We start from the raw sequence: 20,379 nt of genomic DNA on the forward strand, positions 1-20,379 counted from the left end.
TCCAGTGTGTTCTGGATCTTCCCCAGGGTCTCTTACCAGTTGGTTCATACCTAGAAAACACCTCTAACAGGAGGAGCCCAGGAGGCATCCTGATGAGATGTCTGAAACACCTCAACCGGCTCCTTTGATGCCAAGGAGCAGCGTTTTCTACTCCAAGATGTCTGAGCGCCTCACCCTATCTCTTTACTCATTTTGGCTGCTTGTATTCCTGATGTCAATCTTTCAGTCACTACCCAGAGCTTATGACTATTATGAGGGTTGGAACATAGATGGGCTGGTAAATCGAGAGCTTCACCTTCAGGAAGAAAGAAATCTTATATTTCTCCTTTTTTATCAGTGGCCGAGATGAAATGACAGAGTAGCCACATGTATGTAGTTGCTAGCGGATGAAACACAAGCAGTAGCGATGATTCTATTTGAACCTGACAGAAAATACAAATTCAGCACCCTAGCCATGGTTCGATCCTGTGTGGTAATACAGTGTACAAATAAAATGGGAGAGAGTAATGTTACAACAATATTGTGGCACAGAGTTTTTCATGAAAATGACCATGAAAGGAGCCACAGCTTCCCCAACATTAGCTATCCGTTAGGAGCCGACGTCTGTCACAATAGAGAGAAACAGGAAAATACTGAAAACCTGTTAAGTAGCAGTTTAACCTGGGCTTTCACACTGAGATTAATGCTCATAGAAATATAGTACGTTGGTACCATATACTTAGGCCTACACTAACATGTCCACCCTATTGACAACCCTACTGTCCTGATGCAAACATTTACCTGTGTGTATGGCCGTGTGCACACTTCAGGCTACGTTCATACTGCAGGCAAGAGTGAGAGAGTTTTGCTCATATGTGACTCAGATCTGATAAGTGTGAACAGCACAAATCTGATGTCCGATGTTTTCTGATGTCACAATTCATGCGACTTTTATTTCACTCTAGATCGACAAACCGTCACAATTCCTTGATGGCAGAGGTGGAAGTCAATCAGACTCGCCGATTACAAAATCGAATATTACTATCTTGCCACTGACTCGTCATTCACACACACCTCTGTACAGACGAAGTAGCCATTGCTCTACAAACAGCCATTGATAAAAATGTTGCTGTCTTTCTTGTTATCCTTCTTGTTATCATCTGTTCATAACTTCACTGGCTTCAATTGTAAACTCTGACTTCATCAGCCGTGTTTACTTCTGTACACAGCGTGCTACGTGTGACATCTGTGTTTTTGTTCTTCTGAGCATGTGGGTCAGTTCAGGATATAGGCCATTTAAAAAATAATGGGAACAGCGAAACAAAAAAATCGGATCTGAGCAAAACATCCGAATTGAGCATTAATAACTGCAGTCTGAATGTTGCCCAAGGACAGGCGGCAATCTCCGTGCCTGAGCATGAAGGCCACCAGGAAGTGCATAAAGCCTGCAATTCACCAAAAATTCCAGTAGGGGGTGCTAAGTTTGGCTGCAAAAGAAATCTGCCCATTCATTTCAGTGCTAAATTTGAAAACTTCTCACTTGATTTATTACCTCAGAAAAAAATTTCAGGGACAACATTATGGTCTCAATCGCTAGTAAAAAATCTTCTTCAAGACAATTTGATGTCAATAGTTCTAATAATGGCCCCATTTAGAAGAAAATAGAAGATAAAGAATCGTATGATTTGGGGCGTTTCTAGCTTTGATTGACAGGTCACTAACAAGGCGAGCCGTCATCAGGAGAGAAGCAGAGCAATGAGTATCCATGGAAACGTGTCAATAAAGTTATATATAACGTTATATAGATAGAAAAGAGGATGTTTACCGATTTGGTCTCATAACCTTGACCCTTTCACACTGTATTTTCACTTAATGACAGTTTATTTGAACGTTTTGTTCAGTAAAAATGTCTTGTTCAGTGTTTGGCTGGACTAACAGACGCTGCTCAGTTTTCTGAGGTAAGAAAGATACATTTTGTTTTTGTTTTTTTGCTAGCCAAAACTAACATCCCAGTTAATGCTCCAGTTAATGCTAACATGAATTAGCAGCGGCTTCTCTCAGTCGGGTTGCCGGTGTAGAGAGGCGTGTAGTCAGTGTCGTCCAATTATGGTCTGCTCCGCGTATCGGAAACAAGATGGCGACGCAAGATGGCGACGAGTATAACGCTGAACTCGAGGCTTCCAACGGGCAGTCCACAAACCAATGGGTGACGTCACGGTGACTACGTCCATTATTTCCCAGTTTGGGGGTTTGAAAATATGGTTACCCAAATGTTATGTCTTCTTAACGCCCTTTCATGGTTGTAACCGCAAATGTCCCGCTATGTTCTAATAGGCTGCACAGTTAGCTCTGTAGCAGTAGAGCATGTATGTGCTGCTATGTGTTCAGGTAGCCACCTCCATTTGTTTACAACAAGCACCGGATACTCTGTGCACAGTTAGCATGCCGGTTTGTTTGCGATCAGCAACGGACACTTTTAGGGCTTTTCAATTGCGAACGGAAAACTGGTTCTACAGCGGCACCAACTCTTTGCTGGTCTTGAACGGCGAACCGCTCACATCAGGGGCTGGGGCCAGGATTATCTGACTAACAAGACCAACTCGATGCCATTGAGAGAGATCAACTAAAACATGTATCATTCATTTATTTAAATTGTTTAACTGCAATGTGATTGATACGGGAGAGCTTGGGTGCTAACATTAGCGGGCGATTGATAGTGTGCTAATGTTATCGGGCTATCGTAAGTCCACCATTAACATCTTATTTTCATTGTTAATAAGAATGTATTCGGCATCCATAGTGATCAAGATGAGCAGCACACATAAATGAGACATGTAGTCTGCCTGTTATTATACTTGCCAAGAGGGTGGAGACATATACAGACGTCAACAGTGATGTAATGATGTGGCTCTAGAGCCTGTGGACAAACAAACAGGTTCATAGCTGGTTTGCAAGTTGAACCAACTGTGAACCACACGAGCACATTTGTGTACAGTTATCATGGCGGTTTGTTTACCTTAAGCGTTTCTGTTACTGTTAAATGACAGAAAAATAATTTTTTAAATAAAGCTGCTTTTTGATAAAGCTGTGGTGAGTAAGGAAAGTAGTCTAAGAGAGGGATGCACAGAAGTGAGGAAAAAAACAAGGAGGACAAAAAGGGAGAGCAGTGGAAGAGAGAAAAATGAGGGAGGTGAGTTTACCCTTTGACCCAACGTTCCATTCTAAACCCAGAAGACTTTGGGGCCCCCTGACATACGCTCAATACCTCACATGGATGCACATGAATGTACATTAGCTTGTGAACACACTCACACTCCTGCTGCTGAACTCTGATGGTGGTGGTTGATTTCATTAGCGGAAAGATCATGGCTCAAAACCGTTAGCTCTCATCTCTACCTCTTTGTACTTTTTGTTCTTCTTCTGTCTTTTTACTCTCTCTCTCTCTCTCTCTCTCCGCGCGTGTAGAGATGAAATGACATGTGAACGCAACCCTGCACTTGCACACACACAAAAGCAGACAGACAGCAAGCTTGATGTCAATAGGTTTGTTTTGGAGCCAGGATCAGGTGGTTCACTATGTAGGTCAGAGGGAGAATAAAAGGATAGAGAAGCCATGTGTCAGGATCCTCAATAATTAATCAATCCTTTTGCTTTCTCTGCCTCTCTGACACTGACACAGACGTGAGGATACAGGCAGGGCAGAAGAAGAGATAGACAGTCAACCGCACATCAAGCTGCAGAGTTTATTTGCCCTCAGGGAGCCTTTAGCGCAGATAATCACCTCAGTGTGCTTTTCTGAAGCTGCTGTCATCACCAGTGTCTCAAAATACAAATAACTTGTTCAAAATTCTCCATTTCTAACTTGATATTTTCTCTGTGGAAGTGTGCACAGTTTCAGCCTTTGAGGAACAACATTGCGTGCTAATACTTGATGTTATCACATGACGATATCTGCAGTAACGTCATGTGAGAAAGATACCAGAGAGAGAAAAAGAGGAACCCACAAGACAAGGGTGGTACAGCAGAATGATTGACGTCTACACCCGTAGTACACACTTCGATGGCCTCACACAAACGCACATGCTGGTGATACAGGATATCCTGCTGTAGGCGTCAGCCCAGGGAAGAAGAGGAAGTGCAAAGTGCATAAGCTGATGGGAGAGAAGATTCAGTCAAGCTGCAATCTCCGGGTCTTGAAAAGTGAAGCCATTGCCAAAGTGCCTTTAACCTGCATTCATTTGAATGGCCAGCAGGAGGCGACTCCATTCGTTGCAAAAAGAAGTCAAATGAAAGTCAATGAGAAAATAATACCTCTTGGATTTGTCATCTTAGTAAACATATTCTGAATGGGTTTAAAGACCAGTTGGAGCTATTTATTTCTTGTTAGTATTTAGTTGTGTATTTAGTTTATTACTAATAAGTAATATTGTTTGATTATTCTACTAATTTGTTTATTTTGCTAGTTATTTGTTCAGTTTTATCGTCATTAGTGATTAGCGCAATGTTTTAAATAGCATTTTTATTTTCTATGGAAATTGGGGTAACATTGTGGGCACCTGGGGTTACAGGTAGGTAGGCAGAGGACCAGCATGCACCTGGGTGGGCCTATTTTTGTTTTTTTATCAGCGCAAGAGAGGCATCAGGAGCCATGTTCTCTTTCTTCTTTTGTTGCTTGCTCATTTTGGACAAATAAACCATCAGAAACTCACAACTTTGCACAGACAATAAGCTTCTTTTGCCTGCATACAACACACCAGTTGCACTTTGATTAGGTTTGATTTAATGTTATCAATTGATATTATGTATTATTATATGATATTTAATTGTTATTTTTAAGACAAATGGCCACTACAAGACCTTTTTATGCATTTGGTATAGTCTGAAGCTTCAACCATGATTCCAAATAAAAACAAATAAAATGGAGCCCAACAATTTTCTAAATAATTTTTTGTATATTCAATTGAAAACTGTACAAAGACAATATATTTTGTGTTAGAACTGAGGACAGTAATTGTTGAAGTTTAGTAAGCGAAATTCTTTTCCACTCTTGCTTGATAAACGAGTTCAGTAGCTCAACAGTCAGTGGTCTCCACTGTCGTATTTCGTGTTTCATAATGCACATTTTCAATGGCAGATAGGTCTGGACTGCAGGCGGGCCTGTTTAGTACCTGCATTCATTTCCTTTGAAGCCATGTTGTTGTCTTACGGAAAAGAGCCGGGACGTCCCTGAAAAAGACATTGTCTGGATGGCAGCATATGTTGCTCCAAAACCCTGTAAGTACCTTTCAGCATTAATGTGCTTTCACAGATGCTGGCTTTTAAACTTTGCACTGGTAACAATATAGATGGTCTTTTCCCTCTTTATCCTGGAGGACACGATAGTTTACAGTTTTCAATTGATTTCCTAAAACAATTTTAAATGTGGACTCGTCAGACCACAGCACATTTTTCCACTTTGCGTCATTCCACAACTTTCCCACTGTTTTGTCTCCCCTGTCCCAAAATTTTGAATAAGCATATATATATATATATATATATATATATATATATATATATATATGGACACACACACACATATATTTACCTTTTATCATATCAAGGTCTTGGATTATATATATATAGCACATTATTGCATTCTGATTTATTTGCATTTTGTCCCAGAGCCCCCAAGGCTTGACTTTCACTTTGTAACATGTGTTTTGAAAAGTGCTCTATAAATAAAGATTATTATTATTATTGTTATTATTATTATTATAGACACACACATCTTTAATTTTCTTATGTTCTGGACCTGTAGCTCATTCTCTAATTTAAAACAAAATAGTTTGGTTGGTATTAAGGGATATTTGATGTTGAATTACTTTTGAAAACCATCCTCAATTTTTCTTTTTTAAATTTTACACCTGATGGGGAAGCCGGAGTTATTACATGACATTTTGACAGGCATAGCAGGGAAAGCATCTGTATCACTATCAATTTGAACAAAAATGAGCTGTATGTTTCAATCCTTTTTGTCTTCATGCTTAAAGAAATAAGACAGATTCGTATTTAAATATATAGTGGTATCAATCTCCTTATTTCACTCTCTAGAAGACAAGACAATATTAAACTATTCCTTTTGCAGTTAATAATTACACCTCTGCCCTGTATTGAAATGTCTGGCAGTAAAATGGTCTTCAGTGCTTCAGTGCCTCCGTATATATATATATATATATATATATATATATATATATATAATAAATTATAAAATGAAAGGAACAATAATTTCAAGCAGCAATAATTGAGCATTTTGGCAGTTAGGGTTATCTGTAAAAGTTGTTAAAACAACACTGATCGTTATTCTCGTCAAGACAGTTGAAGAAACAGAAGGTAGGAAGCAAGGGAGGAGGCACAGGAAGTGAAGGGAGTGAGCAGGGAGGTAGCGATGGAGGCAGTGAGGGAGGGAGGGGAAGCATGATGCCTGAAGCAGATGGGGAATAAAACAATGGGGGAGCTGTGGCATGATGGGATTCCCCTACATTCCCTTGTTTGGCTGAGAGGCCAGCAGTGACAGCATCGGCTGCTTGTCATGTGCAAGAATGAGATCCACAGGGCACACATGTTTGTGTCTATACACAGAAGGTTTATTGTGACATGACGTCTATATGAATAAGTAACATAAAAATAAAAAATCTCCTTGCAAAAAAAGCATACCATAGCATTATCTGCTGGATTAAAGATGGTTTTGAACAGATTGGGAACACGTAATTGCTGATGTGATGAGCGACTGCAGTTATGAACACATTGTGTAACTAGTTGCGCAGTGCAGAGCTGCCTGGCCTTACACAACAGACCCAAATATTTCCACACACACACACACACACACACATTCAGGCATGTTTCCAGCCACAGTACTCCCACTGTAGTAATGGGGTCACAGAGAGCTATCTGAGAGCTCTGCCATTCTCCTTTGTTTGCCTTCATGCCAATAGTCTCTTTTCCTCTTTATTTAGCCTCAGGTGTCAGCCTATTTCTCTGACTATGGCCTTCCATTTGATTGGTTTTTCCATCTACGTATCCTTTTTTATATACCACCCTAGCCTAGCCAGCTTTAGGTTTTTTCTTTAGTTTAAAGTGGTACTCAGTAGTCATGTTGTAACAGGATTTCCATGCACATGAATGCACATTGTCATGCACTATTATTGTGAATATTAAGAGTTGTTGTTTAAGTGTTGGCACTCATGCTCTAATAGGTTGCCATTAAAACACTGCAGAAGGAGAGGGCACAACAAAATGACATATCAAGAACGTAAAAAAGCCAAACATTTATGAAAATTATGTAGAAATTTCATGTAGTTATTAGGGGAAGGCTTTTGGTCTCCATATCACTCCACTCAGATCGCTCTGTAGGTAAGCATGTACATGTGTGGCTACATGTTCTAATTCAAGAGCTCCTGGCTGTACAGCAGACAGTATCCTGCATAACCCCAGCAGACCCTCGTCTGACATCAGACAACCCCATTATGTTCTATACAGTAAGCTGTGCTGTCCCCTGCTGTGCTCAGCCAGCCCATCACAAACACACACACACACACACACACACACACAAATTACAGGCGAGCCCAGGAATCCTACAGCGTTGTAGAGAAAAAAAATCACTGTGTGTGTGTGTGTGTGTGTGTGTAGCAACGAGTGTGCCCAGATGTGCCTGTCTCAAACTGGCACACTCAGCACAATTATAACAAAATACAAATCATATACTGTACATTTAATTTTTCATTATTTCTTAGGCTAATGAAATTACTTTTTCAAAGACTCTAATGGACTTTCCGTGTTGTACATCCCACCCAATGATGTGTAATAAGATCTCACATCTATGCCAAGTTGCATCCTCAGAGCTGGGGCTGGGTCTCCCCGGGGTACTGAGCCCACTCATTTAGACAGGCCCTTGTTTTTCTGTATGTCATGGGTTAAATGGAGGGTTAAACAATTCATGCTCTCCATCGACTTTGTATTGAATGAAGGAGCCTTTTTGACAATTATGAGGGAAAAATCTGAAAAATGTCTAAAAGCTGCAGTGCAGTGAAATGCACTACAAACAGAGTGAAGAATCCAAAACAAAGTTTATACAAGCTGAAGAGAAAATGAATGAAAAATGTAACTGTAGAGAACAAAAGTGGACACAGCCGTATATAGACGTGAAACATCAGCAGTTACAATGGGGAAAACTGTGCAATTCTGAAACTCAGTATATTTAATCTTAACTTATGTATGCAATGTATTTTCCATCGAAGTCATATATCCAAAGTCAGTTTTAAGCTAACTACATTGCTGTAAGTTAAGATAAAGCATTTGACACTATGTAACTCTAAAACGTCCTTCTACGAGCTTCCACCGGAGACCCACAACGCACTGCGAGACTCGCTGCTGACCCACATCCAGAACCTCAAAGACCTGTCCCTATCATCGTCTCACAGCTGCTGTTGTCGATCGCAGATCTCGCTCTTCAGATGGCATCGTGGAAAGGATGCGTTCACAAACTCGACATAAAAAGGGAATTAAAAATCTAATTGTTTGCATCATTTGACAAAAAACAAATTAAATAAATAATGAACCCAACGGATCAAATCAGCAGCAGTTGACATGATTTCAAAAGAGGTAGCATAATATATAAACTCCTAAGTTGGATAGTGGCATTGACAGCTTTACGGTGGCTGACGATATAAAAGTGAGATTTAGTGCAGATGCAGTGTCTTAGCTCTTGGCTGCCAGTCCTGTGGCCTCAGACAAAAGCCTGGTGTTGATGAGGTACAGCTATGTTGTAGTGAAATGTGGATCATTCAGAAAGCTATACAGCATTAAGTGCCTTAGCTTGCTAACAGTGGATTTGTCCTCTCTGACAAATAGTGCTAAAATAATCATATGATATGCTTGAACTGAATAGTTCTAGCTAGCTACAGGCATTTTGTTATCATTTCAGCCCATGGTTGGTTGTGTATTGTGGCAACAATAGTTTTCCCTTCTGTGAGCGTGGTTTTCAGAGTATGATGTGTCTCTGTCTCTATTTCGGCCTGTAGTAGACTATTGTTTAATTTCAGTATTGCTATTATTGGGTATAGTTTTTTTGTTATGTGTCCATAGACAGTCTGTGATGCTGAGGATGAGGAAGGCCAATATTTTACTTATGATATTTGTTTTAACAGTTAAGGAGCTAGGACAATGTTGTTATTTCCATAACAATAACTTAATGGCCATAAACAATAAGACATAACGAAATTAGGCTTTTTCATATTTGCTCCTCTCCACAATGTTTGAGATTTATAAAAACAAGATGAGGTGTACATGCAGGCTTTACAAATCTGTAATCAAACATTGTTGTGCTCTGTGTGAAAAGATGCAATCTTTGTTCAAAATACAATGTTAATGCTGGGCCTATGTTACATGTTTCACTTTTTGCATCTGGGATTTGTTTCTCACTGACCCATAAATAATGGAAACAGAGGGATATCCACCAGCAGGGCAGAACACACACACACACACACACACAGAGAGAGAGAGAGACCAGAGGAGCATCATCATGTGCTATATATAAATAAAGGCCCATATACACACAAATCCCCACCCCCCTGCTGGTCATGACATGCACATAACACGCAATGTTATGAATATATATATATATATATGATGCAGCCAACACACAAGCACACAAATGCACGTACACAAACCTTCTTAGTGCACACGCGATGCCCTGAACTGTGTGCCCTCTTGTTGTTTGCAGTAGTACAGTTACAGTAGAGCAGTCATTTTCACATAAAGTGACTCCATAATAAAACCTTTCAGACCTGAAGGGTGTATAAATAACCAGGAGGATTAGAGATTTGATTTGATTTTTATGTTTTATTCATTTGGACAATGGTGTTTTATAAATGAAAGAAGCAGATTCAGGTGCAGTTCTGTCCTGCAGTTTGGGCATGTTTGGATAGGCTCACTAGAAAATATCACGGGTTTGGGCAGGCAAGTCAAAAAGTGACAAAGCAGCATTCTGAGTAAGTGCTGTGATTGTGAGCTGCTGCTGCAAATCGCCTGTGACCAGCTTGTATGCCCAGAATGCCCACTGCAAGGTCCGTCCCACAACATCAGGGGCAACAAGGGTCAAAGCAAACAAGGTCAACATTCAAAATGATTCAACTTTGACAACAGCCTTGAGGCATGACATCTGAAGGCCCCTGTCTCAGGGATCAGCGTCTTTGCACGCCGAACCATGTTTGTGGCAGTGCAAAGCTATTCTGCCACTTATTTGTCTAAAAGGCATATCAGAAGTAATCAACCATCGGCATCGAGGTGCCCAATGCAACTGGCTGCAAGGACGTGATCCCTATCTGGCCCAGCAGTCAACAGTGTCAAACAACTGTGCACACTGGAATGCACAACTACAGTGTTGACTTTGGCAGCTATTCGAGATGTTTTTTTTGTCTATATGAAAATGTTTATTTAATTTAGTCACATGTTACAAATGTTTATCCTTCATAGTTTTAGTCTAGTTTTAGTCAACGACAACTTAAAATGTTTTCTTTATTTAAACCAACATTGTTTCAAAAAAACGTTTTTCCATTAATTAGGGCCTCGGGGCAATCGCACCGAGCACTGGTCCCATACAGCAATAGCTGTAGGGACCAGTGCTCGAGGCACTACTGTTATACTGTGGATTTTTTCTTCTTCCTCTTCCGGATGCAATTTCGTCCCACTACTTGTCCTACAACTTGAAGAGTTGCAGGACAAATTATATATCAAAACGTGCGGTTTGATCGGGATCGGTGTGCTATTACTTTTCTCTACAGAATACGAATTTTTCGCGAAAAACTGCCCAAAATTTTGCATTGAAATGAATGGGACGGCCGACAAAAATTGAGCGAAAAAGAACAATAATTGGAGATTTTTAAACGTCTACTTCTCCGGCATAATTTCACCTAGAGACTCCATTTAAACTTTAAACAGTAGACACAAGTCTTGTGCATTGGTGTATCAATCCACGTTTCGATAGGTCATATAGTTTTTTTATCAATTCCTGTTCAATGACCATGATCATTTTTGGAGAAATTCTGAGATTATAATGGGTGTGTATTGCACGGAATGTTCGGAAAGTGACATCATCGCCAGAGTGTAGAGGGAGAGAAAAAATTGTCAAAAAATAAATTTGAAAACTGCGTTCCAGGCCGCAAATTCCACTCTACAGAAATATTTTATACATAGAAATGTAGGAAAATTTGTCTTCTCACTCACAATCCTCTGGTAAAGCTGTCAGAGTTATAGTTTGGGCGTACGACGCATAGATGCACCACCAACACCACCAACAGCCTCATTGGCTCCCATATTAAAAACGCAGGAAGATTTCGGAAAAAAGGAAGATGGAACAGTTTTTTTAGATCGCTCTAACAAAGCAATCAATGATAGGTATTATGGTTTTGCCAAAAATGCTTTCTGTTCGAGGCCAGAAATTCCAGTCCACCTCTGGCTGCTGTCACTCTTTCATTAACAGGTGTCAGTTAATTCTGTTGATTGCTTTGATCTGATTGCCTTTGATCTTTGATGTGATTACAGTTACAGATACACACACACACACACATGCGCGTAAGCACGCACACTCCTCACACATGCATACACATGCTTCAAACACACGCACGCAAGCGCACGCACGCACACACACACACACACACACACACAGTAACTTTATGTGGTCTTGGTGGTGTTGTGTGGCAGTGCTTCACAGTACCACCTAGCCACCTGGCGTGTACACTGCATCGAATTTCACAGACTTGTGCATCACTGTATTTAGCAGATTTCCCCTAAAGACGCTCGTCAAAACACGGAATAAAAAGTGAGGACGCAATGCCACTTTTGCATTTTTTTATTCACACCAAAAAGTGCATCCTGACATCAATAACACACTCTGTGATTCATTGTATTTTTTTGTATTGTGCTGTTTACCAGGCATGTTATTTGTTCTTGAGATTGTGCATCACTTCATCCAATAAAAACTTACTGAAGAGCAAAAACAGCTCAGTGAGCTAACAAGCATGCTAACAAGTCAGCAAGCAGTCATCGGCATTAGCTTGGTTGGTTGAGTGGCAGTTGGCCCACAAGCTTGTTCAAATGATGCATTTGTGCCATCAACTTCTGTCTCATGATAAGAGAATGACTTATATGGGATTTTTTGAGGCAGATACAGATTTTAAGAGGAGAAAAATGACGGATTATTGAAATAGTGGCTGATATAATAGATTTTTTGAGCTGGAAAGAAAATAGACCTTTTCTTTGTAGATTTTGAAATGATATGACTGTGCAAATGCACTCAGATGGCTACTTTCTTAAACAAATAACTATCTCACAGAAAATTTAACATACTTATACATTATTGTATATTGTGCATACCATGTATTTTATTGCCAACTAGAGGACATCACAATTTTAGAGAAGTTGTCCCATATCTTACTGCCCATTCGCAAAGAGGAAAATAAGTTATATTGGCCAGATATATTGTTCTTGCTTTACTGCCTGTAAACCATTCAACTTGTTGTTGGTCAATGGATTCAAATTCACCTGTCAATGGTCAATGAAATACAGTCATGGAAAAATGATTAGACCACCCTTGTTTTCTTCACTTTATTGTTCATCTGTTTGGACAAATGTAATGATAACAACAAAAATAGCTCATAAGATTTTAATTTAAGAGCTGATATCTAGACATTTTCCATGGTTTTCTTGATAATGATTTTGGTTATTATCAAGAAAACCATCCAAACAAATGTACCTACCTTAGTTGTACTAGGCGTTAAAATGAACAAGAATTTGAAACTCCTCACAGAAGAGCTGCAGACTGGAGTCGAACCGGCAACAATATTGTCTCTGTGAGTGATCCACTAATGATAGCAGCATTTAATTTGCTGTGAGAATTTGAAATGCTACTGTATGAATAGGCCTTTACATTCACACACACACACACACACTGGCATCTACTATTTCTGAACAACATTCTGTACCTTTCTGACTCTGTAGGGTTCATTTAACACAAGGCTCAGGAGACAGCGGACCCAAATGGAACAAAAAGCTGTAAGTGTACCAACACGCCCTGCTTCACATGGCATGTACAGTACACTGCATGTGTTCTGCGTGACCCATGAATGCTCTGCCTCCTTCCAACATTGCGTGATCATTTATGTTTTATTATGTGTGATGTCAACCATAAAGGCCCCTATATGCATGCGTGTGTGTGTGTGTGTGTGTGTGTGTGTGTTCATGCATTTTACCCCAGGCACACAGAATCACACTGTTGTCAAATCACAAATATCGCTCTGTCTGTTTCATTTTTTTGTCTATTTTTACACTTCTCTCTCTTCTCTCTTTTACACTTCCTCTGCCCCCCTCTTTCCTGCCCCCCCCCCCCCCCCCCCCCCCCCCCCCACACACACACACACACACACACACACACACCTCAATCCTGTCTATGTCACTTTGTGTGATTTTCTTGTCTGTCAATCCTAATTCACTTCCTCTTTACTTCTCTCATTATCCTTCTCTTCCAGCATGTCTATATCCCTGTCTCCCGTTCCTCATCTCTCTCTCTTTCTCTATGAAAAGTGTAACCCACTTACAGCACAGCTGTCTGATGAATAATGGAGGAGAGACAGTTACTATCAGCATCTCCATCAGCAGGATCCCGCCTTTGATCTCCTCTCCTCTCCCCTTGCCTCCTGTCCTTCCTCGCAACTCCTAAGTTTCTCCTCGCATCTTTTCTCCTTTCAACTTCTCTCCTCATTTTTTCTTCCTCACAGCAGAATACATTTTCAGACAAACCTCCTAATGTGTTTTTTTGTGATTTTGGCTTAACTGGCCAATTGGGAAATACAGTATTCTTATATTTAACCTTAATAAGCATTGTGGCTTTAAAAATATCTATACATTACCCCACATTCATTACAAACGTCACATATTAAAAGGTCATTCTCTATGACTAGCCAGGGGAGGATTAGAAGAAGAAAACCCTGAATTTAAATTGGAAATTTATTAGAAAAAAAACCTCACAAATATACCAGAAAAAACTCACTAATGTATCAGATAAAACTTGAATATTCTCTTAGATTTTAAAGTTAAACATTTGCGAGAAAAAAAAAACCTCATAACATTTAATTATAAGGAAACACTTGCAATTTTAGCTCTGAATCACCATGTATAAGCATGTAAGCATCTGGACTTTGAAGAGACATTGCAGTGAATTGTGCCTATTCAGGAGAAAACACCTCTCTGATTTGGATGAGGTGATAGCTTTTGTGCATCAGGAACTAAAACACAGTGGACAGATGTAAAGATATCGCTGGTTTCATCTACGGGCAGTTCAAATGGGCCATGCAGTCATGGTCCATACTGTTGCAACTAATATGTGCATTTATGGTGTGATGTGGTCAATGCAACGTTGCAAAGTCAATCTGGTCACTTTATTATCTCAGAGAAGTCTTTCTTGTAAATTTGATAGTTTTTTTCTTGGAATATTGCCCTTCCCTCCCCCATCTCCTTTAAACATTTAAAAAAAATGTTTTAACCTACTAATACGCCACTGTACACTGTAAAAAAAATGTTGTACAAATTACAGTAAAACACTGTAAAATTGGATCAGAAATAGGGCGTAAAATAAAACATTGTATGTCACCGTAGTAGACACTTAATTACCGTAAATCAGGGAATAGAATAAAACTTAAACTGTCAAAATATATTAAAAAAACATTTATGTAAAATGAATGGAGAAATACCATAATGTCACAAGGACACAATTACCCTAAAAATAATAAGATGATTCTGTCTAAATTACAGTTTTTGCTGACATTTACATTTAATTTACATGTACATTTTCATTTAAATTTACAGTAGAAAACCCACTCACTGCATTTTTTACCGTGAAGTTCTGGCAACCATGGCTGCTGGTATCTGACCGTAAATTTAACAGATTTTTTTTACAGTGTACATTCTTGTACCAGGTTTACTACATGGTGGTGTAGTGGTTAGCACTCTAGCCTCACAGCAAGAGAGTTGCTGGTTCGCCTCCGCGTCGTTCTCCACGTCTCCCCAGATACTCCGGCTTCCGGTTTAGGTTTAATTGGTGACTCTAAATTGCTCGTAGGTGTGAATGAGAGCGTGATTGTCTGTATCCAGGGTGTACCCCGCCTCTCGCCCTGGGATCGGCTCCAGCCCCCACAACCCAAGTGCGGATAATGGGTTAACGATAATGGATAATTAGCATGCTATGTTCCTTGCTTTAGGAACATAGAATGCTAACTGTTGCACAAGCAGAGTAAAGTAAATCACAGGCTCAGTATAGACAGTTGTACTGAAATATCTTTGTAAAGTTTGCAAACATTAGTCATCATAAGTGTCATCCCTTCCCATTATAGGTGGTCTCCAGCTGGAACTGGCTATTAGGCTAGCTGATTTATGTGGGTATTATCTCAGAGAGCCCAAAATGTCTTCTATTGCTATTTAGGTTTATCTTTTTTATTATTGCATTTCCTTTTTATAAGCTTGTTTTGTCACTGATTAGTTGTTTATCAGTTTGGTCTTGGGTAAAACTTGTGTTTTAGCTGTAGTTCCCACAAGGTAGCAGAAATCCCTTGTTGTGTAAGTCAAGCGCTGTGCAGAAATGACTACGAAACCCTTATCATATCACTCCCGTCCTCCAACAACTGCGCTGGCTACCTATCAAATACCGCATCGATTACAAAATACTTCTTCTCACTTTCAAGGCTCTTCATAACCTCGCACCACCGTACCTTTCTGATCCCCTCCCCAAATCACAGCTCTCTCAAAACTCTCTTGTTTAGTTTAGCCTTTTCTATTTGACCTTGCCATCCTCACTTCTGCTCTGTTTGTTGTTTTTATGTAGTTGTTTGTTTTTATCTAATGTTTTTTGCTGTGTTTGTAAGGTGACCTTGAGTGATGTGAAAGCCGCCCATAAATAAAATGTATTATTATTATTTGTAGCATAAGCTTGATTGAAGGAACTGATGCCAACCTATTGCGGACCATACTTATGTGAATAAACCGATGATAATACCCATTCAATCATGTGATAACACTGAAAACAGATGTCATCAGCATCACTGAGCTGTACCTCTGCTTACTGAGCTAAAATCAACCACAGCCTCACACATTAACCACACCAAGTGCCATCTCTACTGCTTCCTGATTAGAGATGCACAAAATATATTGTGCTGATAATGTGATATTTATTTATTATTATGTATTTCCGATAATGAAAGTGTGGCCGATAAATGGAGCCAATAATAGGAAGCCAAATTGCTTTTATTGACTTATAGCTCCCCAATTCCCTTTCCATTTTTAAAATTAAACTTAACTATTCTAGGCATTTCGTCATTGTGTTTTATCTGCAGACCAAGCAAGCGGTTATACTTTCAATTCTATAAAAAGCTTTTTAATGAGAATTTTAAACATTGTCTGATTTGAAATATTATGTCAAAACATTTCATTGAAATACTTGAAAAAATGCTCTAGAAAATGTAAAGCATGTCTGTGAAATTTTTGTTTAATGTACTCACTAGAAAAATCAAATCACATTCAAAGAGTCGACATAGTTAATTTGTTGTCAACTAGTGATGTCAGTTAGATTAGAATTAGATTGATGTCAGGTCACATCATCATTTGTTCACTTATTTTTTGCTCTTTTTACCCTCTTTTTTTTAAATTATTACCTGGTTATTATTGGCTATTGGTCGTTGAAAGAAGGTTTTCGAAGTGGCTAAAAGAAATCCACATTGTACATCCCTACTCTTTATATTTTTATCTATTGGTCGGTGCTAACCTGCCTGTCAACATGTTTATCCTTTAGCTGCTGAGCTACAATAGTGGATAAAAGCAACAAAAAAAGAGGAAAAGACCTCAAATTAAAGGTGGTTTGACATGGAAGGAATAGCAGGCCATATCTGTTTCAGTTAGAGCTGTGTAATTGTGTCAGTGAGAGAGAGAGAGAGAGAGAGAGAGAGAGAGAGAGAGCAGACAGTGTGTCAAGCCTGTCAGAGGGCTGCTGAGCTCAGTGATTCTTCGCTCGTTTCCAATGTTAAACTGTTTGTTTGGGCTATAGATATAAACCAGTATGTCTACCATAATAGTGTGTGTGTGTGTGTGTGTGTGTGTGTGTGTGTGTGTGCTGTTAGGGGTTTTATATAGTGCCATTTCAGATTATAAGAGAGCTTTGTGTCACATTTCTTTTTGTACATGCATATGTTTGTATGATATGATTGATATGCCATTTTTCACCTTTTCTTGCTCACGGTCAAGCAGCAACCTCTGGACCTGTAAAATGAACGAGTGCAAAAACCTGCAGTTCCTTGAATAGCTACTTGAAAACAAAAGGGATGCAGAAATAAAAATTGTTTACAGCCCGGTTAAAAAAAATAATACATTTTTTGGTTTTTGGTTTTTGAAGGCAGGCACTGCCAAGATGATGATGGTCAGAGCCACCACATTGAGTTTAATAATGGCTCTTCAAAATTCTATAGGTGACGTCATGGAGACTATGTTCATGTTTTATACAGTCTACACTCATGTATCTGAATATTATCTCATTGTGCTCCTTGTTATGTATAATCACGTCTTATAGTGTACCTAAGTCTTTTCCCCCCCGCTGCTTTCACATTTAACCTACTAACCCTCAACCTCATTTCCATCCTCATCCTCATCTTGCTCTTTGTTGTTACTTGCCCCCCACCTCCCCCCAAAACCCATTTTCACTCTGCCCTGACTCCTTGGTTTCCATAGATTTAATGTCCTGCATCGATTAACAGGCAGCAATGAATGTGATGTTTCTCCTTTCTCTGCTCATATTTAAACCAGTAGCTGATCAATACAGGGAGGCCTCACGGCAAGGACGTAGGATCACTTATAGCAAAGGATTAAACTGTGAGTGTGTGTGTGTGTGTGTGTGTGTGTGTGCAGATGGGTACTAGACATGTTTGAATCTATGCATTCATGCATGAAGGGGCGCTATTGTTACTCTACATCAAGTGCAAAAATACATGCTAACATATGCAATATTTTTAATACAATTGCAGGGTGTTTACAGTAGTAAACCAATAATAACATTCAGTTGTTTAAAAAGCACAATAATTTCTTCTGAAATGTAGTTCAGCACAAGCATAAAGTACCATAAAATGGAAATACTCATGTACATGCACCTCAAAACTCTACTAAAGTACAGAACTTGAGTTAATGCATTCTGTTAAAAGCCAGCACTATATGTGACCTATTTAATAATAATAACAAGGAATATTACTTACACATACAATGCTGCTACTATGTGCAATAGCAATGACTATTTATTAATTTATTCTCCTATAAGCTTGAATATCCACATACTTGAATAAAGCAATGTATAGACCTTTGTGTACTTTCACTCTTTCCAAATCCACAAAGCACTTTACATGTTTGAAATTACTTTACTTTTTATTTTATTTTTTTATTTTGCCTTTTTAGCATGTTATATTGCCTTTAGTATCTTATCTCCTTTGAGGATATTTTGTGTTGCGTCTTAAAAGGTACCAAATGAGGAGCAGCACTCCATTTTTTGTTGTATATTGTTATACAATAGCAATAAAGGCTTTCTATTTATTTGTCTATTCTAATATGTGTAATAAGTGACTACTACCGAGATGATTAGGGTATTGAGATAACAGTGGTAGTTAAAAGCTTAATTGTGACAATTTACACTACAAGTAGTAATAGTACATATACACAGTCATTTAGCAATAAATTAAGAAATAACTGTCTGCTTAATCAATAATAATATGGTAGTTAGATGCAATTTTTTTTAACATGTTACAGATTCTGTGCTATGGGATTTTTGAGACAGATATAGTCATTTTGTGAGCTGGAATGAAAATAAATAATGTACAAATGTACCCAGAGAGCTACTTTCTCAAACATTAAACTTTAGCAGCGCTCCACATTTCGTTGTATATTCTTATACAATAACAATAAAGGCTTTCTATTTATGTCTATTCTTATATGTGTAATAATCCAATACTAAAGAGATTACTAGGTTATTGAATAACAGTGCTAGTTAAAAGCTTAATCGTGACAATTTACACTACTAGGAGTAATAGTACATCCAGTGGCAGTTCTTCACAGGGGCCTACAGGGGCCACTGCCCCTGTGAAGAAGCCCTTGGCCCCTGCTGCGGCCCCTGTGTCAAATTAATAGTAAAATGATCAATAAATTAACAATGACCGACGGAACAGTACCTATTTTTTGTTCAAAAAATATGTAATTGTACTCAAAGGAACCCAGAATGTGTACATTGTATAATAGTTTAAGCTTGTGTATATATAAAAAGATCATTCTCGCTGTACTGCACTTTTAAAATAAAATAAAAAGTAATTGTGCACAAAAATGAGAAATGTCATTGTTGTACAAAAATAATTGTTATTGTTGGTAAAGTGTCATTGTTTCAATCAATGTTTTTGTATCTTCTAAATCTTCACCCTGTTAAAATAATCACCTAACTCATTTTTTCAAGTTTTGCAGGAAACAAAAAAAACTTCACCAAAAGTGTAACATATGACATTTATTGATCATTTCACTCAAAAAGGATGTAACAAAGGATGGCTATTGGCATAGTAATAACACTGTGTGTAAAGTATGTAACTTAAGAGAAATAAATGACTTAGGCAATTTTTTGAACATGCCTTTGTGACTTAAGCAAGATATGGTAACACTTTATTTTGAAGGTGTCTACATAAGAGTCACACAAGCCTGTCAGAAACATGACATGCCAAGTATCATGAGCATTAATGTTATGTTTATGACACGCTCATGTCACCTTTATGTAGACACCTTCAAAATAAAGTGTTACCATATCTTGCTTAAAGGCATGTTCAAAAATTTGTTTAAGTCACATTTTATTTTGACTTAGGCATAATAAATCCGCTTAAGTCACACACTTGACATAGGCCATTATCTTAAAGGGGTAAAATCACATGATCTGATCAACTGAGGATGTAGGCGATTTTACCATAGGTGGCAGGCGTCATAAGGAGATGATTTAGACAAAAAAAAAAACAATTTTGACAAAAAATGACTTATGTGATTATTTAAACAGTGTGATGAAATATACTTAAATGAGATTTTTGAAATAAGCTAAAATACAGTTTTTGAATGCTTAAATAAAATCTTTGCCGTTTTTTAATGTACCCCTCTGATTAAACACTGGCCCCTCCTTGGCCCCCACAGTTAATTGGTCTATCACCACCACTGAGTACATCCACACAGTCGTTTTGTGATTTTTAGTAGTGCACAGCACAAAGGCAGAGAGCATTTCGGAGGCACGCGCAGGGCAGATAGGTGGAGCTCGTGCGCAGCTGG

Source organism: Centropristis striata, chromosome 13 (genome assembly GCF_030273125.1).
Source record: "Centropristis striata isolate RG_2023a ecotype Rhode Island chromosome 13, C.striata_1.0, whole genome shotgun sequence".
Taxonomy (NCBI): Eukaryota; Metazoa; Chordata; class Actinopteri; order Perciformes; family Serranidae; genus Centropristis; species Centropristis striata.